Genomic DNA, 10,032 nt, shown 5'->3' with positions numbered 1-10,032 from the left:
CTACCAAAAATACAGAAATTAGCTGGGCATAGTGATGCATGCCTGTAATCCCAGCCACTTGGGAGGCTGAGAGAGGAGAATCACTTGAACCCGGGAGGTGGAGGTTGCAGTGAGCCAAAATCATGCCATTGCATTCCAACCTGGCTGAGAGAGCAAGATACCATCTCAAAAAAAAAAAAAAAAAAAAAAAGAACTACGTGAGACTGGGTAATTTATGAAGAAAAGAGGTGTAATTGACTCACAGTTCCATATGGCTGGGGAGGCCTCAGAAAACTTACAATCATGGTGGAAGGCAAAGGAGAAGCAAGCACCTTTTTCACAAGGCAGGAGGAGAGAGAGATCCAGTGAGGGAAGTCTCAAACACTTAAACCATCAGATCTCGTGAGAATTCACTCACATCATGAGAAGAGCATGGGGGAAATCTGCCCCTATGATCCATTCATCTCCCAGCAGTTCCCTCCCTTGAGATAAGATTTGGGTGGGGACACAGGGCCAAACCATATCATTCTGCCCCTGGCCCCTCCCCAATTTCGTGTCCTTTTCAAATTGCAAAATACAATTATTCCTCCTCAACAGTCCCCGAAAGTCTTATTCCAGCATTAACTCAAAAGGTCACAGTCCAAAGTCTCTTCTGAGACAAGGTAAGTCCCTTCTGCCTAGGAGCCTGTAAAATAAAAAAAAAAGTTAGTTACTTCCAAGATACAATAGGGGTTCAGGTATTGGATAAATGCTCCCATTCTAAATGGAGAAACTGGCCAAAACAGAGGGGCCACAGGCCCCACTGCCAGTCTGAAACTTGGCAGTCATTAAATCTTTAAGCTCCAAAATAATCTCCTTTGACTCCATGTCTCATATCCAGAGCATGCTGATGCAAGAGGTAGGCTCCCAAGGCCTTAGGTCACTCCGCTTCTGTGACTCTGCAGGGTACAGCCCCTGCAGCTGCTTTCATGGGCTGCCCTTGAGTTCTTGCAGCTTTTCCAGGTGCACAGTACAACCTCTTGGTGGATCTGCCATTCTGGGGCCTGGAGGATGGTTGTCCTCTTCTCACAGGTCCACTAGGTAGTGCCCCAGTGGGGACTCCATGTGGGAGCTTGCATTCCACATTTCCCCTCTGCACTGCCCTAGTAGAGGGTCTCCATGGGGGCTCCACCCCTGCAGTAGACTTCTGCCTGGATATCCAGGTGTTTCCATACATCCTCTGAAATCTAGGCAGAGGATTCTCAAACTTTAACTGTTGCCTTCTGCACACCTGCAGGCCCAACACCACATAGAAGCCACCAAGGCGTGGGGCAGCACACTGTGGAGCAATAGCCCAAGCTGTACCTTGGCCCCTTTTGGCCACAACTGGAGCTATAGTTGTGGCTAAAATGGGCATGGCACCCTGCATCCCCCAACTGTGGCTGGGATGCAGGGTGCCATGTCCCAAGCCTGCACAGAGTAGTGGGGCCCTGGTACCAGCCCATGAAACCATTTTTCCCTCCTAGGCCTCTGGGCCTGTGATGGGAGGGGCTGCCATGAAGGTCTCTGAAATGCCCTGGAGACATTTTCTGCATTGTCTTGGCGATTAACATTTGGTTCTTCTTTACTTACCCAATTTTTGCAGCTGGCAGCTTGAATTTCTCCCCAGGAGATGAGTTTTTCTATTCTTCCACATGGTCAGGCTGCAAATTTTCCAAACTTTTATGCTCTGCTTTCCTTTTAAACATAAGTTGCAATTTCAGATCATCTCTTTGTGAACGCATATGACCGTACACTTTCATAAACAGTCAGATCACATCTTCAGTGCTTTGCTGCTTAGAAATTTCTTCTGCTAGATACCTTAAATAATCTTTCTCAGGTTTAGAGCTTCACAGATCTCTAGGGCAGGGGCAAAATGCCACCAGTCTGTTTGCTAAAGCATAGCAAGAGTGACTTTTGCTCCAGTTCCCAGTGAGTTCCTTATCTCTATCTGAGACCACCTCAGCCTGGACTTCATTGTCCATATCACTATCAGCATTTTGGTCAAAACCATTCAACAAGTCTCTCAGAAGTTCCAAATCTTCCCACATCTTCCTGTATTCTTCTGAGCCCTCCAAACTGTTCCAACCTTTGTCCATAATCCAGTTCCAAAGTCACTTCCACATTTTCAGGTATCTTTATAGCAGTGCCCCACTCCTGGTACCAATTTTCTGTATTACTCCATTCTCACACTGCTGTAAAGAACTACCTGAGACTGAGTAATTTATGAAGAAAGGAAGTTTAATTGACTCACAGTTTCACATGGCTGGGGAGGCCTCAGGAAACTTAACAATCATGGTGGAAGGTGAAGGAGAAACAAGCACCTTCTTTACAAGGTGGCAGGAGGGAGAGAGCATGGGGGGATGTGCCACACTTTTAAACCATCAGCTCTCCTGAGAACTCACTATCACGTGAACAGAATAGGGGAAATCCGTCCTCATGATCCAGTTACCTCCCACCAGGTCCTTTCCCTGACACGTGGGGATTATAATTTGAGATGAGATCTGAGTGGGGACACAGAGCCAAACCATATCACTCTCCAATGCCTTTCAGTATGTGTATCCATATTAAATATTTCCCTGAGATAGAGAATAACTCATTGTGTTTGGTTTGTCACTATCCACTCTCTTTTTCTTGCAACATATATTTATGGAAAGGCTGTGATGTGCCAGGGGTAAGCAGACAGGCCATACAAGGGCCCTACTTCATACAGCTAATATTCTGGTGGGGCAAAATAAAATATAATAAATAAGTTCACCAGATAATTTTAGTCTGTGTTATGTAGAGACTAAACCAGGGTAATTTTTAGATTGGATGGTAAAGAAAGCTTCTCTAAGAAGGTAATACTTAAACTAGTACAATGATGAAGAGCCACCCCCATAAAGCCTGAACAGAAATAATTCTAGGCAGAGACTGTGACCTTGACTGATACAATGACTTATCCAAGGAAATAGAGCTAATCAGTGACAGACCCAGAATATTTTTGGTTCAAAAGCCCATCCTGTTGGATTGCATCACATTTCTTCCCAAATAAGTTGCTATATGGGAACCAAGTAAACTCTAAAGTATGGTTCAAATTGTCAAATAATAATATTACTAAAGGCCACCAAAGTTAACAAAGCAAAACAAACACAGTTGAGTTTATTTTTCAGGCAAAGGAACGCACCAGTTGGCTGAGGGCAAAAAGCATGTGTTTTTAATTGTTAGGAAGGGGTTTCATGGTTGCTATGCTATTTAAGGCTGAGTCTGTTCATGCTTCTATAACAAAGTAACTGAGACTGGGTAACATATAAAGAATAGAAATTCATTTCTCACAGTTCTGGTGGTTGGAGGTCCACAATCAAGGCACACGCAGGTTCAGTGTCTGTTGAGGGCCCAGTCTCCCTGCTTCCAAGATGATGCCTTGTTGCTGCATCCTCCAGAGGGGACGGATGGCTGTGTCCTCACATGGTGGAAAGGATGGAAGGGCAAAAAGGGGGCCTAGCTAGCTCCTTCCAGCCCTTTTATAAGGTTACTAATCCCGTTCCTGAGGACAGATCATCATTCCCTAACCACATCCTAAAGGCCCCAACTCCTAATGTTGTTGCATTGGGAATTTTTCAAGATCAATTTTGGAGGGGACACAAACATTCAAACCACAGCAAAGGATGAAAAACAAACACTCCAAATAGGCCAGAGTAAATCCACAGCTCTATATGTGACTGGTTAAAACAAGACCCATATTTCATGGGAAAAAAGTCTTCAGATAGGTCCTATAAGGGTTTTCCTTCAGCTTAACAGGATCACTCAAAATTCATGTTTTCTTTAACAGCGCTAACTGTTGAAGGACAGTTGAAGCACAACACAGAATTCAATGCGCTATCCCCTAGGCAAGCTCTGCTGTAAATAAAAGCATTTCCTTTTATGATATTATTATGCAACAGATGAAGAAACTAATATCCAAATATGTTAGCTGCCCTGCCTAAGGTCATTTACACAAGCAGGCTGTTTACACATCTCAATCTAGAACCCAAGTCCCCAGTTCTCAATCACTTTCCAAATGTGCTTTTTTGTTTTGTTTTGTTTTGTTTTTAGAGACAGAGTCTCACTCTGTTGCCAAGGCTGGAGTGCAGTAGTGGCATGATCATAATTCACTGCAACCTTGAATTCCTAGGCTCAGGTGATCCTACCTCTTCAGCCTCCTGGGTAGCTAGGACTACAGGCGTGGGCCTCTTTATTTTTTTGTAGAGTCGGGGTCTTCCTATGTTGCCCAGGCTGGTCTCAAACTCCTGGCCTCAAGAGATCCTCCCGCCTCAGCCTTCCAAAGTGCTAGGATTACTGGCATGAGCCACTGTGCCTGGTCTTCCTAATGTACTTCATGGGACATTTTTGAGGCCTATACCTATATTGTACACATACAGCACATAATAGGTACTCAAGAGATATTTTTTAAATTGAATCTCCTAGTTCCTCCTGAATTTCTTCTCACTAGTGTATTATTATGTTTAAATAAATAAAAGGAGTTTGCTTAGGGATCATCTATAAATCAGAAGACTAGAAAGAATTAAAGGCATGGGGCTGTTGGTCAGTTTTTTTGGTCCATAAATATAGAAAATCACGACGGGGATATAAGAGTGAACTTGCCTCAAAATAATTCACATTGAACATTTCTCATATGAGGAACTTACATGCATTATCTCAATTAATCTTCATAACAGCCCCACAAGTAAACCGAGACCCTTGGAGTCTCACCAAATTCATGCGTCCTCTGTATCATACAATTCTGAAGTGCATGCATTCCTAACATCACCCCAGGATTCAGAAGTCCGAGAGATGAAATCTCTGATACTTTCCTAAAACAAATGGTTCTGCCTCAATCTTATTTCTGCTCTCTCATGGTTCCGGTATTAACTCATTACAACTTTGTCATTGTTTGAGATTATTTCTTCAAGCATAACATTGCCAAAACGAACAAACAAAAAGCAAAGAATACCAGGGTTCTGTTTGTTGAGTAAGGGGATATCCCTTTTATTTTCCAGGAGAAAGTAGTTTCAGTCCTGCCCCAATGGGCCCTTTGCCCAAGATACAGGTGAACACTGAGGCTGGCTTCAGGTATGAAGTTAAGGTCTGTCTTCTCCCAGGAGGTGGCAGCAACAGCAGCTGCAGCCTCCGCCTGCTGCAGAAATCAGACAGAATTCATCCGTTTTCCTACTGGCATCCAAACCAAGAAATTCCTGGTTCCAAAGACCACTTCATCCCTTCCTTGGTTTGCAGAGCTTAGTTGGAGCTGGGGCATTGGGAGTTGAGGAGCTGGCAATAATTCCTCTTTATAAGTGCTTAGTTTTTTTCGTAAACACTTTGGTCTGGGCTGTGACCTTGAAACATGTATGAAGGAGGTTCAGGAAGTATCTGGCCAGGGAAAAAGAGCTTCAAAAAGAAACAGTAGCTGAAACACATCCACACAAGCATAAATCTAGAGACCCCAGCACACAGTTTGGTACCACGCAAACGATACAGATTGTAGACCTGGCCTCTCAGTGACCAGCGAGCTGACCTTCTCATTGAACCTGTCAAAACCATAATTTCCTCATCCACCCAGTGTGGACTAGGTCATCTTGAAGCACCTGCTAATTCTTAAATTATAAGTTACTGCACTTTTATTTTCTGGACTAATGGCTGGGCCTTCACCCTTTCAGAATTTTAAAAAATCTCAGACACAACAAAGCACTACTGGTTCCAAGTTAATCCCGGTTGAGCACATATCCTGGTTTGGCAAACACTGCCAGCTGCATAGAAGGCGGGCAGGAATCCCAGGAAACGTCTGAACACCACTCAGCTATGGATGAACTGTCAACTGCTGGGGGTTGCTTTGCAAATTACCACATCTAAACGAAGCTGACAAAATGATATTTCAGAAAAGCAATTAACGCTGATGCCTAGTGTATTTGGAACCAAACGGCCTTTTGGGAAGAATGAAATTGGCTCAGAAAAAGAGTACCCCAGCGCTCCAGGTAGAAATGTTAAGTCAAGATCTTCCACACTTTTCTCCCATCACCACGAGTCAGATCGTCAGCCTCGTCTTTGTGAAGGAGACAGAACTAGTTCCTTTCATTTTTCCCCTGCTTCCACTTGGATTGGTTAAACTTTCATCCATTTATTCAGTGAACATCTATAGGTCACCTCCCATGAGTCAGGGGCTGGGTGTACACCTGGTTATTGAGGAGCTCACAATGGAGTAGTCAGATGCTAAATGAATTAATATACATGGAGCATTCAGAAAGGGTCGGAATGTAAAATATAATAGAGGTGATAGAAATAGTATTATTTCCATAAGGCCACAGGCCAAATACCATATTTCCTAATGAACGCTATCCCTAGAGTTATAGCACAATCATCTAGAAAGAATCCCATCCTCCTATAGGTATTGGCCCCTATGGGATTGTCAATTAAACTTTTTCTATTTCACATGAAAGTTGTCATATTAGAATCCCTTCCCAGTTTGGGAGTTTTGGTTCCGGAAGGCCACTCTAAATGGAAATATTGTGCATGTTACCTGGCATCAAAGGATGGGGCTGATGGGATAGCTTCTATCTCCACCTCTTCCCCTTGAAAATATCAGCACAGGTGATGGGCAGGTTAAATAAGTTTCAGTGTTACTGCAACAGAGAGAACGGGGGAATGACAGAGGTAGGAGAGCCTGGTGATAGCAAATCCTAGATAGCTTCACTCCTGAAAAGAACCATATTCTGGAAGTTTGGAGAGCAGGTCAGAGGGCAAGAAAACACGGCTGTCCTATGTGACAAGGAATGAACTGAGCTATAGACCATAACAAACAAGCAGAAAAGAAGCAAACCATTTCTCCAGGTTCTCTGGACTGATTTCAGGTTAGTCTGAAAAGGACAATTGAAGTCTGCCTTCCAAGAGACACTAGATGCCCTCATAATGTTGAAATCAAGTTCAGTATTTCTCGAACATAATTTTTTAATAGAGACCTTTCTTATGTTGATGATTTCTTTTCTTCCTGCAGAGTTCCAAATAAGCCTCAAGAGGATCTCCTTCTTCCCACAGCTCCACAGGCATTTCACAGCTATGCCAGTTACTACATGTATAGCACAAAGGTTGAGAACCTCTGGCCTTTGGCTGAGTTTTATCCAACTGAATGTTTGGTTCACTGATGTCATAGCCCCCAAAATAATCAGTGTTATAATGGGATTCTCTGGTGAACATATTCATAGTGAAGCCTCTGAGCAGCGGTTCTCTCCCATGGCTTCACACAGGGAACTTTTACAAATCCTCACCCCACATCCCAAACCAATTACATATTAGGGGAGGGGCCTAGGCATCAACTTTTCTTTTATCTACCATAGGTATCAACATTTTTGTATGCTCCTCAAAAGATGTCTATGTACAGCCAAGATTGAGACTTTCCCACATTAAGTCTTAGGATAAGAAGAGGCAGGAAGCTGCTTGTAACTGACAGCTGAGCTCACCTCCTCCCTTTGGAATTTCTCCCGAAAAGCCAGCATGAAGAAACCAAATACTGCAATGGCAGCCAGCATAAACATCCACCTTGTAAGATTTCCATTTCTGTCTTCCCACCGTATCCATCAGGTCTACAGTTAAAATGATTTGAGTACCTACAGAGTTATGAACAGTGGCTAATCAGTATTTCAAAGAGAGAGAACCAGTAACAGGTGATGGTGGTATGAATGCCATGCTCTAGAGATTCCACATTCTTTCTTTTTTTTTTTTTTTTTTTTTTTAGACAGGGTCTCACTGTGTCACCTCACACTGGAGTGCAGTGGTGCGATCTCAACTCACTGCAATCTCTTTCTCCGGAGTTCAAGCGATTCTCCTGACTTAGCCTCTGGAGTAGCTGGGATTACAGGTGTGCCCCAGCAGACCTGGCTAATTTTTTTTTTTTTTTTTTTTTTTTACTAGAGACAGTGTTTTGCCATCTTGTCCAGGCTGGTCTTGAACTCTTGGCCTCTAGTGAACTACCTGCCTCGGCCTCCCAAAGTGCTGGGATTACAGGCATGAGCCACCGCCCCCAGCCCCACACTGATCTTAAAAACAAACATAAATGCTTTTTTTCCCACCCTCCAAACTTGTCTCTCTCCCCACTCTCCAGCCATTTTTCTCTTCCCCTTTCTCTCCCTTCCTGCCTGCCGTCTCCTTCACTTGCTCTCCAACCTCGTCATTGTCATTCTCATTGCATCTATTTCTTGTATTTCTTTCTTAGCCTCTGCACCTCACTATTCCTTCTGTGTCTTATTTTCCTTTAGTCTCTATTCTCTCCCCCTTACCCACAATTACACACCTCTCTTCTCTGCTTCATCATCTTTCCCACTTCCAGCTCCTTAACTGGCTACAATATGAAGCAAAAGCATTGTCAGATAATTATAATTATTAACCCTTTTCTCATTTGCCCCAAGAATATTCACCAGCAGCGCTTGTGGCTGCAGCATTTACCCCGAGATAACTTTGCCACAAAATATCTTGCTTTTATTATTATTTTCACATCGCTCTAGTATATTGACTTTGGAAACAAAAGACATCATTCTGTTTATAGCATTCTATTTTTAGAGGTGGTATTTCCATTTACAAAATACAGTAATTCTCAATTGCTGAAAATGTCAAATCCTAGAAAACGTAGCATTCCTATGTGCGATGTTAACATCGTTAACGAACAGTTGGCCAAAGATTCATTTGATGAATCCCATTTCTCTGAAATAGACAATTCTGATGATTCAGATGATTCTGATGTTCTGTTTAGAATTAACTCTAAGAACAGTTTTTATATTTTATTTTCACATTGAAAATCAGTCAGATTTGCTTCAGCCTCAAAGAGCATGTTTATGTAAAATTAAATGAGTGCTGGCAGCAAGCTACACTTTTTTTCTAAATGGGAAAAGGGTTAAATGAGATATTCTATTAGTTTTAAAAGCAGATAAGTGCTGAAAATATTATATTTCTCTCTCCAAGGAGAAAAAAAACTAGCTCATAGTTGGCACTCCTTAAATCCTAACTGTAATTATTTTTCTTATAATTCCCTGTATTGGCCCCACATTACTTTTTTCATGTAGTTCATTGACCTTCATCAGAAAAATGGTTCTCTGTTCAATTCTGACAACAGCAGCTGACATCAGTGTAAAAAGAGAAACAAGCTAAAAACAGTAGTTGAGTGTATACACCCTGAATTGAATATTCAGTTGCAAAATCATCATGATTATTATTGTAATTACAGAGAGGAGGCATTGCAATAATTGTTCAAGTGTCTTCTTGAGGAAATAACTAAAACAGGGCCAGCTGTCACAAACCACCCTACAATAATGATCCCTGTGTGTGCATCTTCAGTATTCATAGTGACTCTATAATAACAAATTTGTGCACTCATCTAATATCCTTTTTCAAAAGTTTTAATTTTATAAACAATAGAGAGAATCTCGCTGTTGTTGCCCAAGCTGGTCTCAAACTCCTGGCATGAAGTGCTCCTCCTACCTCGGCCTCCCAAAGTGCTAATCTGATGCCCTTAAACAACTTAAAAAATAACAAACCTATGATCGGATCCAGTATTTTGTTTGATAGTTGACCCTCGTTTCTAAATGCTGTCCACGAACAACCTTAGAACACTAAACTACCAAACAAAAATTGCACATCAATTTAATAACAAACTAGAGTGGGTGGTCCAGCATTCACCTGCAACATGAGGGCAACAAATCTAGGTACAAGAGTAGAGTGGAAGCCAGGCAGATAGGTCAGCAGACAACTAAAACACTTAGGAACATCTACAAAGACAGGCGTGTTTTATTGACTTGAAAACTGTAAACAAACAAGATTTGTGAGAAAAGAGGGAAGGCCTTGTTTTTTGTTTACTTGTGAAATCAGCCAAAAGTATTTGAAATTTTCTCTTCCCAAGATACAGCTGTGAAATGACTAATGGAAATGGAGTGAGCCTGCACAAGGAACTGAATGTGCCACTTCACTGAGAACAAAAAAATGTTCCCCTGATAGAGGCTGTCCTCTCAGATTAATACCTTGGGTGCTTTAAAGAGG

At 42.3% G+C, this 10,032-nt stretch overlaps 1 protein-coding gene across 1 annotated transcript in view; it reads right to left on the bottom strand.

The window, feature by feature from the left end:
* MKLN1 (muskelin 1) overlaps window positions 1–10,032 on the bottom strand; it is a 417,262-nt gene that overhangs the window by 217,155 nt on the left and 190,075 nt on the right. The gene's annotated exons all lie outside the window — the stretch shown is intronic.

The sequence above is a fragment of the Hylobates moloch genome, unplaced genomic scaffold, assembly GCF_009828535.3.
Source record: "Hylobates moloch isolate HMO894 unplaced genomic scaffold, HMol_V3 SCAFFOLD_1, whole genome shotgun sequence".
NCBI lineage: Eukaryota > Metazoa > Chordata > Mammalia > Primates > Hylobatidae > Hylobates > Hylobates moloch.
This window is presented reverse-complemented; position numbering and strand designations above follow the sequence as displayed.